Source organism: Lontra canadensis, unplaced genomic scaffold (assembly GCF_010015895.1).
Source record: "Lontra canadensis isolate GAN:19392208 unplaced genomic scaffold, GSC_riverotter_1.0 scaffold21, whole genome shotgun sequence".
Lineage (NCBI taxonomy): Eukaryota > Metazoa > Chordata > Mammalia > Carnivora > Mustelidae > Lontra > Lontra canadensis.
The window spans coordinates 24,368,566-24,389,997 of NW_022631015.1; the positions used below are offsets into that span (position 1 = coordinate 24,368,566).

General features: G+C 43.6%; 4 non-coding genes across 4 annotated transcripts; 2 read left to right on the forward strand and 2 right to left on the reverse strand.

Annotated features, from left to right (window-relative positions):
- Positions 1–1,317: 1,317 nt before the first annotated feature.
- Positions 1,318–1,399, forward strand: TRNAS-UGA. Its single transcript has one exon. It is a non-coding gene; the product is annotated as a tRNA-Ser (tRNA).
- A 7,125-nt stretch (positions 1,400–8,524) lies between these two features.
- Positions 8,525–8,596, reverse strand: TRNAQ-CUG. The gene has a single exon. It is a non-coding gene; the product is annotated as a tRNA-Gln (tRNA).
- A 5,042-nt stretch (positions 8,597–13,638) lies between these two features.
- On the reverse strand, positions 13,639–13,720 carry TRNAS-AGA. The gene has a single exon. It is a non-coding gene; the product is annotated as a tRNA-Ser (tRNA).
- Positions 13,721–19,708: 5,988 nt separating this feature from the next.
- Positions 19,709–19,797, forward strand: TRNAR-UCU. Its single transcript is given in 2 exon segments — positions 19,709–19,745; positions 19,762–19,797. It is a non-coding gene; the product is annotated as a tRNA-Arg (tRNA).
- The last annotated feature ends 1,635 nt before the right edge of the window (positions 19,798–21,432 follow it).

A 21,432-nucleotide genomic window follows, 5' to 3' on the forward strand; every position in this document is an offset into this window, starting at 1 on the left:
TCTTTGTTAAGAATGTTTTATTTTGTTTTTTTAATGTTTCCCTAGGAGAGGGCTTCTCACACTTCAATGGGTATCAGAAGCCCCCGGCAGGCTTCCTATTAAACCAAATTGCTGGGTCTCCCCACCCCGCCCACTCTCCCGGTTCTGATTGTCGGATCTGACTGGGTCGGAGAATTTGCATTTCTCAAGGGACTCCAGGTGGTGTACACGCTGCTGATCGGGGATAATACTTTGATAAGCTCAAGGACAATAAAGTTCAAAATAAATTTACTGGGTTAAACATTATAAACCCTTTCTGAGCCTAATGGAAGTCTATAGCAAATGCCATAGAAAACGGACTAGAATACAGTGAGGGGAACATCACCGTTACCGAACCCTAAAGGAAAACAGATGTGAGAGAGCTTTAACTCTCAGAGGAGTATATTCGGCTTCAATCCTGGGGGTGACATTTCTTTTGTATGTGAGACTCTGTCTAAATCTACCAGTTTATGCCCTGGGAACGTGCTTCGGTGACTAGGATCCAGAGAGAGGTCCGTGGTTTTAGGGTTTCTGACATTTCCATAAAACGTGACCGGTCAGAGTGGCCCCCTCCTTATCCCAGTCTGGTAAACCAGAGAGTCTCTGACCCCAGAATCGGTCCTGTAATTTGGCTCCATCTATTCCAACATTTGTGTGTTTTCATTTCCTTTTTGCGCCTCTCTGTGCTGTGCGGGGCGGAGCGCAGGGCCTTGGAGACCGAGTGCGCTCGGAGCGCCCCTTTCCCCGGTGGGGAGCCACCGTTCGGCCCCTCCTGTCCCTGAGGGATCGCAGACCTCCCGCCGGGGCTTTTGAGGTCAGGACGGAAACTAGGCCCCCGCCTCCCTCTCCGCCCCAGAGCGGCTTAATTGGTTCTTTTGGAAGAACAAGTCCAATGCCACCGAATAGAGTCCTGATTTTGATTTTAGCCCCGAAGTCAACAAGACATTCCACACTTCCCATGACCCTTTTTTTCCGTCCCTCTCCTGCCTGCGTTTGCGAACTTGACGTTGTTCTGGGCTCCCTTTCAGCCTGGCTGGCCTTCCTCAGGATCCCGAGCACGAGGTGTGACCGTGGTGGCCGCGGGTGGCCGTAGCCAGGGGACCAGCCCCCGCGCCCCAGGCACTTGACTTTCCAGTCTTCTGTCCTGGAGCCTGTAATGGCCCTGCTGTGACCCGGCTGGCTCTTGATGCGCTGGGGGTGGGCTCCTTCCTTCTCCAGGGAGAGACCGCACCTACCATGGGCGACACTCCCCGCGGCCCCCAGTGGTTCACCCCAGCTCTTTACGCTGGCACCAAGCAAGTAGTCGTGGCCGAGTGGTTAAGGCGATGGACTTGAAATCCATTGGGGTCTCCCCGCGCAGGTTCGAATCCTGCCGACTACGGTTTTACCAGGAACCGAACCACGTTCCCGCAATCCAGATCGTTCCCCAACGCTCCCGCAATCCGCAATCCAGATCGTTCCCCAACGCGTATACTCCACCTGCACCTGCCTGTACGGAGAGATACAGAGAGCGCACGCCTTCCCCTGTTCGGAGACGCCTTCTCAAGTGCCAGCGTCACCCTCCAGACAAGGTGAGGGAAGTTCATCTGATGCCTCAGCTCACAGGCTCGAGCCCCTGGGCTCTGAAAGCGCGCTGGCACTCCCCTGAACCACTCTCCACGCAGAGCGACATTAGGATTCATGAAAAGTAGTGACGCTAACAGGTAATTTTATGGAACACTTTGCGCCAAGAAGATAGGAGGTAAGCGGGAGCCCCATGATAGTGTATTTCCATTTAACCCATGAGGAAACAGCCCAGTGCTGCACAATGAGACGTGTTGACTGAGAACCGAGGTTCTCCTGAGTTCCTTAGGAGACACTCCTAATATTGTCAGGTTGTTTGCGGACTCGGGGGTAGATGTGTTACTACCCCAAAATAATAGATAGCAGGTCCTATTTTTTTCAAGCCCTTACTACACGCACCACTCCAAAGACTTTATGCGTGTCATTATTTGTAGACCTTTACAACAGATCGATTTTGCAGACTACAAGGGCCACAGAGATCCAGCCATAAATGACTGAGGACTGATTTGAGAGAAAGGGAAGAGCTATTTTGGCCCCAGAGATGGAGAGAAATTGGAATAAAGCTCCATATGCTGGAAAGGAGTGAGATTTTGAAAACTCTACAAAGTCTCAATCCACATATTTGTTGGAAATGATTAATGCTTCAATTCTGCTGCATGGAGACCCCAGAGCTGATTCTTTTGTCCCCACTACCTACCTCCTATAGCACTTTCAGGGGATTAAAGTGTTTTGGAGGACTTCACAAATGATTGGAAGAAACAAATAGTAGATTAAGAGGCCTATGAGTTCTTGTCCAGAAGGAAGAAACATGGTAGCAAACTTACCAGTGAGGAAGGAGAGACGGCAAGAATGGGGCAGTGGGGAAAAGGTGACCACAAACACAGAGGAAAACACCAGCTATTTCCTTGTAAAGTTACGTGATTTTGAAGATAAAGAAATAATTCCTTAGGGAGCCACTGAAGAAATCACCTTATTCCAAGGGGGAAAAATCATACTGGAAACAGCATTCTCTAGAATAATATTCAATGGTGTGAGGAAGTGGGAAAAACAACAACAAGATACTTGGGAAACATAATATAAGTCTAAGACCACATCCAGCTCAGATGTATTTTATGTCAAAGAAGGGTGTATTTACCGCAGAAAGTATTAGGCAGCATTTAAAAGGAGTAGATTCACATAGAATTATACGGAGGAATCTAAAAAAAAATTGTGAAAATTTCAGGAGCAGAATGAGATATCTAGCAAAATATCACATGGAATATAAAATTAAATACACAAAAATATTGACATCTGCTTTGAAGAAAGAAATTCCAGTAAAAAGCTAAATATTAGATACTTTTTTATGTTAGATACTTTTTTTTTTTTAAAAGATCTTATTTACTTGAGAGAGAAAGAGAGAATATGAGCGGGGGCTTGGGGGCAGAGGGAGAAGTGGACTGTCCCCTAAGCATGGGGCATGGGGCTCCATCTCAGGACCCTAAGATAATGATTCTTAACTGACTGAGCCACCCAGGCACCCTATGTTAGATAATTTTAAAGTTAACTTTGTGGGAGAGATTAGAGGGAGATCACTATGGAGGTAAAAAAAATCAGTCAATTAAAATTATTGTTTTTACAGATACTAATTTACATCTGGGAGAGTCTAAAAATCTGATGGGACATCTTCAAAGACATAATCAAAGAATCTATATATATATCATTAGAATGACAGAAATTTCTAAGTGTCGATAGTCTAGGAATATCAATGCTTGTGAACTGATTGTTGGAAACTATGGAGTTATTTTGGTAACAAATCTGGCATCATTTAATTAAGAGAAGGACAAACATACCACATGATCCAACTTTTCTTTCTGTCTTGTGCTATATATCCCACAAGTCTATGGGAAGATACTCATCTATGTAGTGGTGTTTGCACCTGTGGGATTTTTAATCAACCTCTTTGTTCTAAGACTTGGTGAGTTGATCAAACTGGGTGGACGCACCCACTGAATTACTAAACAGTGAGAAGAAATTACAAGTTAAATGTAAAAACTGTATGTGCCCCCACTGGACTGCTCATATAAAATAACAAAACACATGCAAACAGAACTACATATTTCACAAGAAGGCATTCAAAAGGAAGTTAAATAGTCAGGAGTGGGAGGTCAGGGGGAAGTTACGTAGTAAACAGTAGAATACTTACTACTGGAGTTAGAAGGCATAGAACGTTCTATTGTGAAAGGGAAATATCAATCAATCAAATGAAAACAAAAAGCTGTATATGGACCAATAATGGTAACATGCTTTGAACTGGGGAACATAATTAATTCCAATGCCTGCTCTGAATTCCAGAAAATAGATTACAGCTCTTACCATTATGTGGATCCTGTCGATGACCTCCAGCCAGGCTACCAGGAACATCCCTGTGGCTGAGCAGGCTGGGTTTGTTATCCACTGCAGTGAGAACACACACCAGAGGGGTCTACGGAGAAGGATGTTAGAAAGAACCTATTTCAGGATTCCGTTGGGTGCTTTGGGAGAGGGTCCAAAGTAGCAGGGTTCTAATCTAGATTAGAAACTGTCAGAAAGCAGGAGCAAGTCTATAAATGAGTATGTCAATTTATCTTGTTTATAAGGAGGTAGACTAGAGTGAAGGTAAAGCCATGATTAGTAAGGAGTAGCAATCATTTGTTTCAGACAGAGGGAGGTCTGGTATTTTGTGGGTGGCCACAGTGACCTTGGTTTGGCTTAGCTTAGACAAAGTTTGTGATGTCACCTGTTGGTCTCACTTTCCTATGGTCTCAGAGGAACCATGTCTAATGTTGATATTCGGTGAGATTATGCCCAGTAGGAGAATAATATGGCATGGCTTGAATGCCAGACCAGCTTCTGGATGCTATAAGTTGCTTTCTTCCCCTTTCTTCCTTCCCTTATGGCAATGCTTTTCTTGTATGAAATTCTTGTTTACCTCTTAATTTCAAAATTGAAATTCAACATATTGAAGTTCTTGTGGGATAGGAATGAGGAATATTGATTTTGACCAAGGTCTTTGAGCTCCATCTCACAATAGATGTGTGTAATGAGGGACATTAAAACAATCTCAAATAGGGCCTTGTGTATGGTGTGAGATGAACAGACTTTGAGAGGATCAAAGATTACTGGCATGATTAATTCTATTTAAGGACAACTCATATACCAGAAATCTCTGTACCAGGCCTGTCCCCTCACCTAGTAGGAGGGCCTATTTAGTTTGTAGACAATAAAGTGATCTATTCATAGAATGTCCTAGGAAACAGACATTACAAGGGTGTCAGTGTAGATGGCAACACTCTTGATGGGAGAGCATTACAAGACCCTGATCACACTTGGAAACCTCATCAGCAATATACAATGAGTGATGGATATCAACGGTGGGCAAACTACATCTCTACTTCCTCTGGATATATACTCATCTACTTCATTCATGCCTTCCTCCTTCTTAAATTAGGCTGGGTCTTCTCATGCTTAATCAGAAAAAAAAAAAACCAGAAAGGAAAAGAATCTTCACAATCCTTCCTCCTCTCTTCTATAATAATCAGACTAGTCCATATGGCTATGGGTTTTAACCAAGTATAGTGGCCAGATTTTGGTGTAGAGAAAATATCTGCTGACAATATCTTCTTTAAATGTTCTGGTTTGGGGGATGCCTGGGTGGCTCAACCAGTTAAGCGTCTGCCTTCGGTTCAGCTCATGATCCCAGGGTCCTGGGATTGAGTCCTGCATTCAGCTCCTTGTTCAGCGAAGGAAACTGCTGCTCCCCCTGCTTGTGCTCTCTTTCTCTCTCTGACAAATGAATAAAATCTTTTAAAAAATTAAAATAAATGTTCTGATTTTGAGTCGGGTACAATTTTCTGATAACAAAATGTGTGCAATAAAGTGAGGGTTTTACCATTGCAGAGTTGAGACATTTTCTGCATTTTTTAAACATCTTAATTTAATTTTATTTTTTTTCATGTTCCAAGATTCATGGTTTATGCACCACACCCAGTGTCCCATGCAATATGTACTCTCCTTCATACATTTTTCTGCATTTTTGTCTGTAAAAGAAAACATACACATCTTGGACTATAAAAGAGAATAAAGCAAACTTCAATTTTGACCAAATGAAAAGCAATCTCTATACAGGGATGAGGAGTGGAAGAGTAGATTCCACATACTCTGAAAGCCAAAGGAGCATGATGATGTTAGGAGTTAATTGGGCACTTAGGAAATCAGGGCCAGGGTCCCCAACAAGAAAGCATCAAATTCAGGACAGCTAAGACAAAACTGCACTAGCATCCTGCTTTACAACTTAGATGAGACCACAATAGCATTCTGTCCAGCAACCTTTGCAGAGGTGAGTTCTGCAAAACATCCTGAAACCACAATGAACTCTGATAGATCGGTCACTATCACAAGTTGAGCAGTTAGTCTCCACATGTCAGCCCAAAAGACCATCAATCCCTAAGCACTAACCGGACAGGCAGACAGGTGCATGATCCAAGCCCTGATTGGGACACCTTAGCAGCCAGCCCACAGGAGACCCACACTCAGGGTGCTCAAGATAGTTCTGCAAAACAGCTTATAAAAAAACCCTTAGGGGCGCCTGGGTGGCTCAGTGGGTTAAGCCTCTGCCTTCGGCTCAGGTCATGATCCCAGGGTCCTGGGACCGAGCCCTGCATCGGACTCTCTGCTCAGCAGGGAGCCTGCTTCTCCTTCTCTCTCTCTCTCTGCCTCTCTGCCTACTTGTGATCTCTGTCTGTCAAAAAAATAAATAAAATCTTTTTAAAAAAATTAAAAAAAAACCCCTTAGATTCAAACCCCCAAATGGCAGCCCTCTCGGGCCCCCTCCCTTTCTGGGAGCTCTGTACTGTGGCTCAATACACTGTCCTCCCCTCTTAAATCTCATCTGATCTACCTCTTCATTCCTTGAGTCAGCACAACCAAGAACAGTGGGCACTAGGGGAACAAAAATCCTGTAATGGTAAGACCCTAATCAGTGTTTCCCTAGCGCAATGCTTGCAAAAAACTCCAGAAGCACACAGTGTTCTACAGTTAGTGACACACTGTGTGAGAGAAAACCACAGATCTCTGGTTTTGGATAATGGAGTGGCAGGAACCGTACGCAGCTCACTGATTATGAAGGAGAATCTGGATATGAAAGTTTGACTAAACAGATTACACAAAGGGGCAACAGGAGAAGAAGGTGACAAGGAACAAGCCCAGCGGACAGAGAGAGAATCTGCAGTGGCCACACGTGGAGTTAGTGATGTGTGTTGGCTATAAGGAGAATAACAAACTCACACACATCTGGAATCATAATGAGACCATTTGTTTGGAAGGAATCTTCCAGCCCTTAGAGAAATGTCTGCAAATTTTCAAGCCAGGAGAAAAACAGACTCACTTCATCTAAAACAAATACTATACTAGAATTTTTTAAAAATTGAAGGCCTATGCAAAATAGTACAGGAGCAAATGAAAAAAGGGAACTTCTATAAATAATGTAAGTAGCAAAGAAACAGGAGTCGTTACTCATTTTTTATGACAAAGAGGGATTTATTTTATTTTTTTTATGAACATATAACGTATTATTTGTTTCAGGGGTACAGGTCTGTGAATCATCAGTCTTACACAATTCACAGCGCTCACCATAGCACACATCCTCCCCAGTGTCCATCCCCCAGCCACCCCAGCCCTCCCACCCTCCTCCCCTCCAACAACCCTCAGTTTGTTTCCTGGGATTAAGAGTCTTTTATAATTTGTCTCCCTCTCTGGTTTCCTCTTGTTTCATTTTTTGCCCCCTTTTGCCTATGACCCTCTGTCTTGCTTCTCAAATTCCTCATATCAGGGAGATCATATGATAATTGTCTTTCTCTGATTGACTGATTTCGCTTTGGATAACACCCTCTAGTTCCAACCATGTCATTGCAAATGGCAAGATTTCATTTTTGATGGCTGCATAGTATTGAATTGTATATATATACCACATCTTCTTTATCCATTCAACTGTTGAAGGACATCTGGGCTCTTTCCATAGTTTGGCTATTATGGACATTGCTGCTATGAATATTGGGGTGCAGGTGTCCCTTCAGATCCCTACACTTGTATCTTTAGGGTAAATACCCAGTAGAGAAATTGCTGGGTCATACGGTAGCTCTATTCAAGGAACTTTTCAAGGAACGTCCATACTGTTTTCCAGAGTGGCTGCACCAGCTTGCATTCCCACCTATGGTGTGGGAGGGTTCCGAGAAAGAGGGCTGTTTGGTATTCTTTTGGTGACACAATGACCAGATGAACATTGCAATGAAAATATTATGGATGCCCCCTAAATTTTTACTTTAAAATATCTTAAATCTATAGATATTTTAAAATGCAATAATGCATTTCATACGCTGATGTACGTAGAATCACCCAACTTAAGACTTCCCACATTTGGTTTGTGCGTGTGCATGTGGAAAGTCTGTCCATATGTTACATATATATAAACTGGGCTCAGCAGCTATAGGGGCGAGGAGAGGGCAGAAATTACAGCTAGACACCATGATAGAAGAGAAATTTGCTATTCATTGTCTGTATATTCTCCAATAGTATTAGAATTACTTATTTCCCATGTCTGAAATATCTAAAACATTCATTCTAATGTGCACAGAAAATCAATGTCCTATAAGTGGATTGTTGTTTTTTATTAGAGTTGATTTTCCAGTCACAGCAGAGTGCGGGGCATTTGCCATTTTCCTCCTGTATTTACTTTTGATGCTTCTTTTCTTTCTTGTAAAATAAACTCCATTAAGCCAGGATAAAATTTATTCCTTTTTCCTCACCCAGACTCAGACCCTTCAGGACTTGCAGAAACTCATAGGAGACATCAGGGACAAAATTGACTTTGGTCATTTAGGTGAATAGTTCTTTCCCAGGAAAAAACAAAAATGGGATCAAAACGCAAGGCAGGTTCCACCAAGACTTGAACTCGGATCGCTGGATTCAGAGTCCAGAGTGCTAACCATTACACCATGGAACCCCACATCAGGTGGCTACTGGCATAATCCTCTATGATGAGCTTCAGAAACTCTACTGAAAGCACTTATTTGAATTTCTGAGTCAGAATTCTTAGTTCATGTCCACCCATGACAGTCCTTGGATAAGAACTGGGAGATTTTATTTTATTTTTAGCTTATCATCTGCCACCTACATGAACCCATAAAGTCCCCCACCCCCAGCTCAGGCACCAACAGGAAACACAGCTCTCGCAGGGATAGGTAGGACCAAGTGCTTGTAACTGGCTGTCTAATGGCATGGTAAGATGCAAAGCTAAAAAGCAAATAAAATCAGGACATGTTGGCTTACACAAGAATGGATAATGCTACTCTGCAGAGAGAAAAATGGAAAATAAGAGTTTAGCATATGATCCTGATTATAAAAGGGGGAGCAGTGGGTTGCCTGGGTGGCTCAGTCAGTTAAATGCCTGCCTTTCATTCAGGTCATGATCCCAGGATCCTTGGCCGGGAGTCTGCTTCTCCCTTTGCCTCTCCCCCTGGCTTGTGCTCTCTCTCAAATAAATAAATAATATCTTAAAAAAAAAAGATGGAGTGGTTTATCTTAGACAGCAACAAGACAGTAAAATGAAAATGGGAAGAGTTGAGTTCCATAACAGACTTAGAATTAGGGCTCCAACAGTCTCCTCGCTACTTAGTTGTACTGGCTGCTCCAGCAATGGGCTGTGAACAGGCACTCCAACAAGGGGACAGCCAGTGAGCATAAGAGCTTGCAAATGTGCTTCCCTCTTTAATATATTGGTGAGCACTCATTATCCTGAGGGAAAGAGGTGTTCAGTCCATCTAGAGAAGCTGCTTGGACGAGTCAAAAAGAATTTGTTGGCTCTCATGACCATTGAGAGGCAAACCATTCCAAAGAATTCACAAAATTATTGAAGACGGTGCCCCCAGACTAATGCTTCCCTGCATTTAGGTTCTTCCTTTATACCATGTAGCCTAATCATAACCATTAAATGAAATTCCTCAAGAAAGATCAAAGATAAAGCAGCTAAGGAAACAACCTCTTTAAGTTCAGGCTGAATGACTCACTAAGCTGAACACTGCACCTGAGCCATGCTTGAAGCTGAGATTCTCGTCCAACCGGTTCTGGTCTTCTGTCTCCTACCCAGTTAGACAAATCTGGGTCACACCCTGGGGGTAGAACCAGGCTCATTTTTAAATGGAGGAAGATCTGAAATTCTACCACAACTTCTCTTCAACCTTAATCTTGAGTTTCCCACGAGAACAATTATTTTTGAATTACATTGTCCTCATTCTTTTTGGGGAAGGAAACATGCAGAAGTGTTTCTAAGTAACAATACTTCTCTTTAAGTCTCAATAGATCTGCTACAGCTTGTGTAAGAAACACATTTTTGTCTAGGGTTTTTCTTCTGGTAATTGTCCAACACCTCATAGCTCCAAATCAAAGCTGTTACATAAACCATGCTTTATCCAGAATTTCTTGCTTCTGGAAGACTAAGAAATGGAGAAAAAAATTCCAGGTAATGACAGAAGTAAAAAGAGACACAGAAAAAACCATAACCATAGTGACATTTTCACACAATATACCTCTCTGAAAAGCTAATAGGAAACATGAATGGAAAAATAGCCGTAAGACAAAATAATGCCAACCACAGACACACAGGGAGAGCAGTGCACATATCAGCTTCGGGACTCAAACCTTTTCCAGACACAGATGAAGTGATCTCAAATTTGAAATTTTACTAGGCCACAAGGCAAGGTTCCAAAAACATAACGGGGTTGGATACATGCTATTATTTCACAGCAATAAAATTATGTCAGAAATCAAAACACGAAAGTGAAAATCTTTTTTTTACAAAATTAATAAATATGCTTCTAAATAATTTATGGTTCAAGGAGACGTCGCAATTGAAATTAAGAACTGTTTTTGAAATAAATGAGAAAAACAGTACATATCAGAACTATACCAGTACTGTGCAGCTAGAAGTGTACTTAGAGGGACACCCTTATGTACATATGTATAAATAAAATAAATGCTAAAGAGTAATGATCTAAGCATTCATTACATGAAATTAGGAATTAACCACATTTTGTTTAGCCACCCATCTGTGGATGGACACTTGGGTTGTTTCTACTTTTTGGCTGTTGTGAATAACACTGCTATCAACACAAATGCACAAATAAATACCTGTTTGAGGAGTGCCTGGGTGGCTTAGTTGTTGGGCATCTGCCTTTAGCTCAGGTCATGATCCTTGGGTCCTGAGATCAAACCCTGTATCAGGCTCTCCCACTCCTCCTGCTTATGTTCCTTGTCTCACTGTATTTCTCTGTCAAATGAATAAATAAAATCTTTAAAAAAAAAACCCAAACCCCAAATATCTGTTTGAAACAATGCTTTTAATTCTTTTGGGTATATACACAGAAGTGGAATTGTTCGGTCCTATGGCAATTCTATTTTTAATTTTTTCCAGCCTCATTGAGATATAATTGACATCTAGCATTGTGTGAGTTTAAGGTATATGATGTAATAGTTTGAAATACGTATATATTGCAAAGTGATTACCACAGTAAGTTTAGTTACCGTATCCATATCACATAGTTTCAATTTTGTGTGTGTGCGTGGTCTATTTCAGAAATGCAATGTGATTTAACATTCAAAACTCAATCCATAAAAATACACCCTTTTAATGTATAACATTAATAAGTAAAAGAATAATTATGTGATAATCAAAATACACGTATAGAAAATATTTGGTAAAATATAGTTTCCAAGGGCGTCTGGGTGGGTCAGTCAGTTAAGCATCCACCTCTGGCTCAGGTCATCCTGGGATCAAGCCCAGTGGGGAGCTGCTCAGCTCCCATGTTTTATCCAGAATTTCTTGCTTCTGGAAGACTAAGAAATGGAGAAAAAAATTCCAGGTAGTGACGGGAGTAAAAAGAGACACAGATAAAACCACAACCATAGTGGGACATTTTCACCCAATATACCTCTCTGAAAAACTAATAGTAAAAACTAAATTTACATTTATGTAAATGGAAAAATAGCTGTAAGACAAAGTAATGCCATCCATAGACACACAGAGAGAGCCTGCTTCTCCTTCTCCTCCCTGCTCATGCTCTATGTCTCTCTCTCTCTCTCAAATAAATAAATGAATAAATAAAATTTTATATTCATATTTTTAACTTAAAAAGACTTCTGTTTTCTAGGTATTTACCCAAAGGATACAAAAATAGTGATTCCAAGGGGCACATGCACACCAATGTTTACAGCAGCAATGTCTATAATAGCCAACTAGGGAAAGAGCCCAGATGTCCACTGAAGGATGCATGGCTAAAGATTAAGTATAGGCATATAATGGAATATTACTCAGCCATCAAAAAGAACAAAATCTTGCCATTTACAGCACCATGGATGGAACTGGAGGGTATTATGCTAAGTGAAATAAGTCAGTCAGAGAAAGACAAATGCCATATGATCTCACACCTTTGTGGAATTTAAGAAACAAAACAGATGACATAGGGGAAGGGAAGGAAAAATAAGAGGAAAACAGAGAGGGAGACAAACCATAAGAGACTCTTAACTCTAGGAAACAAACATGGTTGCTGGGGGTGGGCAGGGGGGATGGGGTAACTGGGGATGGGCCCTAAGGAGGACATGTAAAATAATGAGAACTATGCAACTGATGAATCACTGGACTAATAATATGCTACATGTTAATTAAATTGAATTTAAATAAAAAATTAAAACAAAAAACCTTGTTTTTAATAGTTACAGATTCATAGCAAGTTGCAGAAATAGTGCAGAGTGGTTTCATGCACCCTTCACACACTTCCCTGGTGGGTTACTTCTTACATAACCAAAGCACAATATCAAAAGCAGGAAATTAATGTTGGCTCAGTGTTCGTGTATAATTCTATCTCAAGTGAAAGAAGCTAATCCCCAAAGGTCACCTGCTATGCAGGTTCATGTAACTAGTAACAGAACACCACAGCAACAGTCTCCCACCACCTCCCCTTAGGGTCATGCCCACACCCTCTGCCCACCACCCCTAAATGCCTGGCAAATGCTCATTTGTTCCAATCTCTATAATTGTGTCATTCTGATAAGCTCATGTAATTAGAATATACAGTATGTGACCCACAAGATCGACTTCCTCCTCTCAGCATTAGTGCCCTTGATGTGCTTCCAAACTGTTGATTCATCCTCAGTGTCCTCCTCTTTCTTGCCGACTAGAGCTCCCGAAGACACACTGCTGTCTGTGTCCTCACTCACCTGCTGAAGGACATTTGGGCTGTGTTCAGTCTGGGCTATTACAAGTAAGGCTGCTATGAACGATCATATCCAGGTTTTTGCGTAAGCATAAGTTTGCATTTTGCTGGAAATGAAGAGCGCAGCCCATGAATCATACAGTATTTTCATGTTTTATTTTGTAAGAAATGGCCAAACTATTTTCCAGAAAGGCTGTGCCATTTTCCATTCCCACCCATAGAACGATTGTATTCAATTTCAAGAACAGTCTCAAAAAAGGTCAGACTGTAGGGACAGGAAACATAAGTGGGCACCAGCAGTTGCTCATGGGGTTGGGAAGTGGCTAAGAAGGGTAACACAGGTTTAGGACTGACAAAACTGTTCTTGTCCTGATTAAGGCAGGCGGTTACACAAAAATATGCATCTTCTTTCAAAAAGTCAATTTAACTCTACGATTATCTTCTAAATTAAAATAAGAATAGCTTTCATTTTGTGGCAGAAATACCCTCTACAATTTATCTGAGGGACATTTTCACCAAATTGTCTGTTTTGGAAATAGCTTCTTTAGAGCGGGGTTTGGGGAGAGAAAACTCAGAGACATCCTTAAATTCTGCACAACGCTGGGCGCAGCTCTATTCCTTCTTGAGAGCAGGATTGTACTCACTCCGTTTTTTCTGGGAAACACAGGGGAGCCCAGACACAAGCCCTCCTCCCCCTATACCGCTGTGACAGGATCAGGTTGCCGGAAGAGCTAAAGGGGACCTCTCCTCGAGACAAACTGGGTAAAAGCTCAGACGACGTAGTCGGCAGGATTCGAACCTGCGCGGGGAGACCCCAATGGATTTCTAGTCCATCGCCTTAACCACTCGGCCACGACTACTGGTGTACATTGGGGTTCCCAGAAGTACAGAAGGAAATGTAGGCGAGTTAGCGGCAAGCTTCTGGGGCGGACAAAAGTGTGTTCAGTGAGACGGACAAAGACCCGCTGGTTCAACGAAGCCCTGGGGAGGAGGTCGAACGCCCCCGGTGGCCCCGGACGTTTAGGAGCAAGAGGACGAGGGTGCTCCCTACAAGCATCTTCGTTTGCTGCGAAGTTGAAGTCGATTCATAAACTACCGCCTGCTTCCCTTGCGGGGAACCTGGGAGAGTGCTGGGTGCTGGAGTCTCCGAAACTGGGAACAAATTTACTCGGGCCCCCGAGGGGCGGGGGGGCGGGGTTAGGGTAAGCACAGTTTTAGGCCTGGAAGGGAGCAACCTTCTTCCAGAACTCGCAGGCCGGGGTGCTCTGGATGACACTCCGAGAGAGATACGTTGCAGGGAAGGAGGGAAGGAGACACTGTCGCTTATTTGCGTCCCGGGTGCAGGGAGAGTGACAATTTGCTGAGAACCGCTCTGGGTCCCCTCCCTCCTTGGTGTCCCCAAGCTCCAAGGCTCACACCCCGAGTATTCATCTCATTGCATTTGGAAAAGTGCTTGTCAAACACCAACGCGTTTTCGCTTTCCATAGGGTTAGAAGAAACCTGTAGGTATAGACGGTCCAGAAGTTTCATTTCCCCTGAGTTCTTAGCTGCTTCCTGAAAAAATGGTTTGGGTTTGTTTTGTTTTTGTCAATGCAAGAGCCCATTTTCTTTCAATTGTCACCAACACAGCACGTTTCCTGTTCTCCTTTTTACGTTTGTAACTCAGCTTCCTTCGGCAGAATTTCCAGAGGCTCTAGAGGATAGGGAACCATTCAGAACAAAATGGTGGAGTGTGGATGCTGGGGAGCATTTCATGCCCAGCAAAGTGTCAACAGGCAAGAGGTGAGAGCTGATGGATATGATGCCTCTTGAGGAAACGGAGGTAACTGCTTGGATTTAATACATTATATTTAGCCAGAAGTAACAAAGTGTCCTTTAAATAGAGCTCTATTCAATTCAGATATCACTGGGAATAGGGAGGGAGGGGCTAGATCTCATTAAAGATAAAATATTTTCCTTTTATTTAGGTACGGAAAAGATAAATCACACCATCACTTATGAACAGAAGGAATGTTTTATGGAAAGTAAGGATGTCTCACTGGCAATCTTTGGAAAATTCCCCACTCTTTGCTTTAAAAGATTGTGCGATGTTTTAAAGCTTTACTGTCTGCCTCTCTCCATTGGAATATTGGGGCAGACACTTGTCTTGAGTTTTCCTAAAACGTTTTTTTAAGTTGCAACTTTTTGATATTAACATAATAACCACATAAGAGTTCTTCATCAAAGTATGCATGCAAAATCATTCTTAAGGTCTAATTAAATGTCGGCAGGTTAGAGACGCAGAGAAGACTCCAGGAATTCTGCAAACCTCTAACTGGCATCCACTAGTCAGGAAACAAACTCAAGAGCCATGTCATTGTGAAGGGCACCGAGGAAGACAGTTGATCAAAGCAAGGGCTATTGAGGAACACTCAACATCAAAGTCCTGGAGTCCACAAGTGGAGAATTCATTTTTCTTGTGCCGAATGAAATAGATGTTTCTCCTTCATGACTAAAAGAATCTTGGGCAGTGAGGACTGTCTCATACTGGGATGGAGGGGGGTGGAGAAAACAACCCACACGCCTACCTCCCGGAAACTAGCAATAGCAGCACTTGGGTGTACCTTCTTTTTCTCTCCTCCCCCTTGCCCCCGTATTTTGAGTGCAAAAAAGGGGGGGATGGTTGAAATCACACAAAACATAAATTGTGCCAATATCTTCCAGACAAAAACCATCAGGAATACAGAAGAGGTTGAACAGTTTGGGACCCCTGGGTGCATCTCAGTAAGAGGGTTTAATCTTGTGTTCGGTGATTTGGGGGGTTTAAAGAATCAGGGCTTCTCTGGACTGGATGCTGTGTGGAAGGAGGGAGTAATTCTAGGATTGGATAGCTTAATAAATCCTATCCCGAAGGAAAGAAGACCAGAGCAGTGCTAAAACTAGGATTGGTCAAGAAGCTGTCATCCCTCATATTGGACAAGATGAGGAGACACTGGGTCATTTTTTGTGGCTTGACAGTATTGGTGTCTCTGGGTCTGGTCTGTGTATGTTTCACGTTTGTGTTTGTGCTCAGACAGGTTGCCAGTGTGATCTTATTTCCATCTTAATCCATAGATGGTCACTGAAGGGCCTGGCCTGACTTCTGCGTTCTGTGAAATTGCTTATGTTAAACAAAAGGACATCAAGGTCTTGCTGAGAATACCAGGTCAGCTCCCATGTGGCAGAAGCTGCTTTTCTCTGTCTCAATTTTGTATTTTACTAATTTAATTGCGTGTTATATCACCAACACTCCCCCCCAGGCACTTCTCAAATGTCATTTTAGTGGCTTTCTAATGTTCCCTTACTCAGATGAAGTCGGAATCAAGCAAATAGTTCCCACTGCGGGACTTCTATGTTATTTGTGCTCTGCTCTTCTTACCCTTTTTAAAAAACTGTAACTGCTTTGTGCACCAAACGTTTTTCTGTAGATAGGATTAATTCCGTAAGACAGTGTTTTGCAAAATGAATTACCGATTTGACTGTTTTCAAGCTCCAAATGAGCTGAAATACCTGTGTGTGTGAGGTGCTAAGGTTGCAGGAACAAAGAACTTCTTGTGAGAATGTGAAGAAGGAAATATTATTCCCGTCCCCACGAGGAAGACAGAAGCTGGTGACATTTAATTGCAAACGAGAGTTTTGCGGACAAGGGCTTGAGGGAATGTTTCCTTGTAAACTGAACATTTGACGGATCTCCTTGTGTTCCCTTAGAGGGACTTGTGTTTTCAGCCATTCAAAGGAAGCCGGCTGGGCACCCTCCCGCTCGGAACCGCGGGCTCGCTAAGCCCAGAAGCAACCCTATTTACAAAACGGCTCAACTTTGCCTGATACTTACCCGTTTCTACTTGTCCTTTCCGCTTCGTGAGAGACAGAAGGTCGCTGGGTCCGGCTCTAGAAAATTCGTTCTCTGTGATGGTGTCCTTGGGGCCCAGGGCGGGGGGGCCCGAGGTCGGGGCGGAGCAACCCAGTTGAATGCCATCTAAGGAGTCCCAGCTGCGAATTCCCCCGTGAAAGTAACGCAGGTGAGTGCCCTTCTGGCCGGCTCCTCTCCCACCAGCTTTTGCAAGTCCGGGGCTACCCGAGGCGCCGCTGGGTTCCAGCCCGCCTTTCTGGGGTTCCCTGGACTTAAAGCTGAACCCACATGTCCTCGCAGATCAGTGCCTGGAGAATGGACTAAGGTAAAGGAAGCTCGAATCTCACCATGCTCAATCGGCTCTGGATTTACTAGGGGTTCCTTCTTGAATCCAAGAACCCTTGGAAAAGCCATGAAATTCTTTCTTGCAAAACTAAGTGTGTGCAGACGCTCCACACACCAGCCACCTGTCACACTCACTAGTATCTCACGTTAGCCCACGTGGACAGCGGCTCGCCTACCCCGCACTTTCATCAAGAGTTAACATTCTGGGGGAGCGAGAATGGCGGGGGGGGGGGGGGGTGGCTGTGTTCAGTCGCTTAAGCATTCAGCTCTTGATTTTGGCTCATGATCTCCGGGTTTTGAAGTCATGATCTCAGGATTGGGGGATCAAGCCCGCATGGAGCTCACTCGGCAAGGAGTCTGCTTAAGAGTCTTTCTGTCTCCCTCTCCAACTACCCCCACCACCACTAATGAGTGAACATTCGGTGGGAGGGGCCTGTAGGGTGGTTAAAGGATTAGAAATTCTCTGGGGTTTGCCTGCAGAGGTCCCAGTCCTGCTGACTGGTTGCTAAGGGGCAAGCCAAGGACACATTTAGTTAGTTTCATCAAAGATGTTTATTTAGAGAGAAGAATCAATTATTTAGGAAAGTTAATACATGAGCTGTCAGGAAGGTCTTCGAATAAAGGTGTAGCAAATAGCATCCATATGACCAATGGCATCAGCCCTTCGATAAACTCAGATTGGAGAGGATGGATACTGATTGCTGATAATGTCTACAAGAACAGAGGTGCCTATAAAATGTGTGTATACCAAGGGTGGGGGGGACAAACTTCACTCTTAAAGATGTCCGTCGTCATTCAGTCAGTTGTCATAGCAGTCGGGAAACAGCAACCCAATTTTTTGAGCCACCAAAAAAGAATATCCTTTCCTGTGAACGAAGATGACTAGGGATGTAGTGCTGGTCCAGACCCAGGGCCCTCCTCAGTGCGAAAGGTGTTATCAGCAACACAGAGGGGGGCCAACAGGCACAATTTAGAAGCTCAGAAACTGGAGGAGAGGGGATTGTTGGAAAAAAAGCAAACTATGCTTTCACACAAGTCTATGATCTGAGAGATCTGGGTTCTCAGGAAACCTAAGCAGTTAATCCAGTTAGCTGGACAGCACAGTCTAGAAGATGTGGGGACAGAGAGTCACAGCAGTGCGGATAAATGCTACAGCAAACTTTGGATTCACATGCTCTGTACTAGAAAAGTCTACACAGTATTTTGAGAACGTGGCTGCATCGTGAGAGTAGCCCACGATGGAGAAATGGTCCCGAGGACTGTAGAATAAAAATAATGTTTATGTATCATCTCTGCATCAAATTCTTTATTGGAAAACATGTTCTCAGATGAGTTTTTAATATTGGTGAGATAAGAGGGAATAAGGAACAGAGGAAGATTTCATTCCAAGGACACTAATTCGGGGGTTTGTTACAGATACAGTAACAAGTGCTTGAAATAATTACTCTATAGTCTAAGGCATCTTATTTTTTGCTAAGGACCCCTTTCAAGTGAACTTTTTAAAATTGCAGACATAAACTAATGAGAAATACATTTTACCACTCTCGGCCCCAACAACTTCCTTTCACTTGAAAGCTTCCCGGATCCTCCGAAAACAATATGTGGGCATAATTATCTCAGTTAAGTAGTCTATAGTATCTTTAGTTATTTCTGTGGATTGCCGGATCTGATCTGCCCCTCTGACTTGTGCTTTGTGAGGATCTCAGATACTTTGTCGGAAGGAAGGAAGGAAAGAAAGGAGGGAGGGAGGGAGGAAGACTTCCATCTGGTAAGCAGATACGTGGGCATAAACATGACATCCAGGAAATAGGACGAAGCTGCGCTCGCCTCCAGCTCCGTGGCTCTGGGGCTGCGAGAACTTCTCACCCAGCTCAGTCTTCAGCTCCAGTAAACACGCGTCCTTTCTGCACTGCAGGTTTGCACACCGTGGGCAGATCCAGGACTCTGCGTCCTAGGGAGTTCCCTCCTCGGTGACCGCCCCTGCCACCTGGCCCTCTCTGTCCACAGGACCTTGACGGATGGCTGCTGAAGGAGCCGGGTGGGTGGAGCGCACGGTCCCACAGAAGAGAGGTCGCAAAGAAAATTCCCGAGCTGGGAAACCTGGAGTATTTCCAAAGATGCTTGGACGCATCCAAAAATCCGTGGGTCGCAGAGTCGTCGTTTGCTCTGAGCAAAGCACACAAGGAAGCCCCCTTTCCAACAACAGCACGGGTGGGAATGGGAAGGGCCTCCCTTCCTCGAGAGAGAACCCCGGACAGAGCCGGAGTGGAGGGAGGGGGACCCGGCGACGTGTTAGGAACGTCTTCCAAGGCCGCTTACTGGGAGCTCCCCCAGATTCCATTTTCGCGAAGCCCACGGCCCCCAGCGTGTCGGTGCATTGGCCGGATGCAGTGAGATACGGGTTTTGATCCTTGATTAAACTCTTCCTTATCTTGCAGAGACAAATGACAATGGTCGCTGGAAGGTTCAGAAACTCCCTGAGTCGGGTATTGTGTGTCCCTTGCATTGCCTTGTTTCTGTGCTTCTTGAACTTTCGGGGTGACTGGAGCAGAGTAAGTTTCCAGAAATGTATTATAGTGAGAACCAAATAAATAATCAACGACCTTAGAGCCCAGCGCTACCGCTGTAATCCACAGGCTCTGTGGCGCAATGGATAGCGCATTGGACTTCTAGCGCTGATAGGAAGAGATTCAAAGGTTGCGGGTTCGAGTCCCGCCAGAGTCGTGAGCGTTTTGTCATCTAGTGAATTCCCTCCCAACAATTTCTCTGTTCCCGTAAGATCTGGACGTTTTGCCCACAGTCAGCTTTCTCACTTCGGTGGATTTCGACTTCTTCATAAACAATTCCACCTGTGTCTAGAGGGGGGTCAATGACCAAATAGAGGGAGAGAAGTGGACGCGCCCAGCGAAGGTGAAGTGTGGAAATAAATACTAGTACTTATTTCTTCGTCATGAGAAACAATTTCCAGCTCGCTATTTTCCTGGTCTTGGCTGGAGGCCCGCAGTCAGGTGTTCCACACCGTGCCTGCAAGAATCCTGCAGCGGCGGCTTGAAACCCCCCGGGGTCTTCCCGCACGTGCTGCTCAGCAGACCCTCCCCGCTTCGCTGCGCAAGCGCTCACGGGTGGTGCAGAGGTTTCAGCTCCGCAAACTTAACTAAAGTTTAATTTGTTTTTAAATGAATGGTGGATGAGATCAGTAAAGATTATCCCCGCTGAACTGTAGAGATGGAGACAAGAGACAAAATAGAAGTCTTCTTTCCATCCTAGAACACTACTTCCTTAATTCTGTCCACTGGTGCCTAGTTTCAAGTATCCTTTCAGAAATTCTGTATGTATAGATGCATTCGCCGTAAGGGAAAGAAACAGAAGGACGACAGACCCACTGTATTTCCAGCAGCGCCTGCATCTGGCACCGTTCCCTAAAGGGAGAATTGCTTGACCTTTGCATGTTGAGCACGGGTTTATGAATGTTCCAATAAAGCCTTTTTCTTAAACCCTATCATGTGGTACGGTGGGTTTTCTCCTCCTCGACTGGTACCACAATCTGGCAATTATGCACCCCTTCCCTGTGATCAGCTAGTGTAATGACTAACCTTCTGTAGAATATTGCCCACTACACACTCCTCCTACTCCTCCTACCATGCACATCACATGTCTAGCAGGTCAGGCAAAGGGACCCCTATTTATTCCTGCATAGATTTCTCAGGAAATTACAATGTCTTGCTATAGCTGCAATGCCACTTTTGTCTAATACTAAATTTACACACGTGTGCATGATTTCTGAGTTCTCTATGCCCTTGCATGTTTTGTTTATCCCTGCACCAATGCATATTCTTAATCAGATGAGTTTTCTAGTAAGGCTTGACACCTAGTATGGTAAATACAACTATCTTTTTCTTCTTCGAAATTCTCCTGACTGGTGCAATCCCAGACTCACCTTTTCTGATTATCTTCCCTCCAGGATCACAATCCTGCACTGCCTGTTTCCTAAAGTCTGTTTTCTAATGGTTATTTCATACACATTTTTTTCTGGTTTTCTAATTTTTGTATAGCCAGAGGACAACTCCCCTAGCTGTTAATCCTTGATGGGTGGAAGTAGAAATTCCATTAACAAAAATAATGGACCACAGAAAAACCAGTTATTTTCAACATTCCATAGTACTTTTGTTAGATTTTTAGATTATCTGATCAATCCATGGGTCTGTTTAAGTACACTCTTAATCAAATGATTGATGACTTTTTATCTACATATTCTATTACCTGTATCATTTTTCTTCATAGGGAACCATTTTTAATGTATTAAGTGTCTACATTTTTATTATATTAAAACATGACATGTTTTCTTACAGAATATGTAAT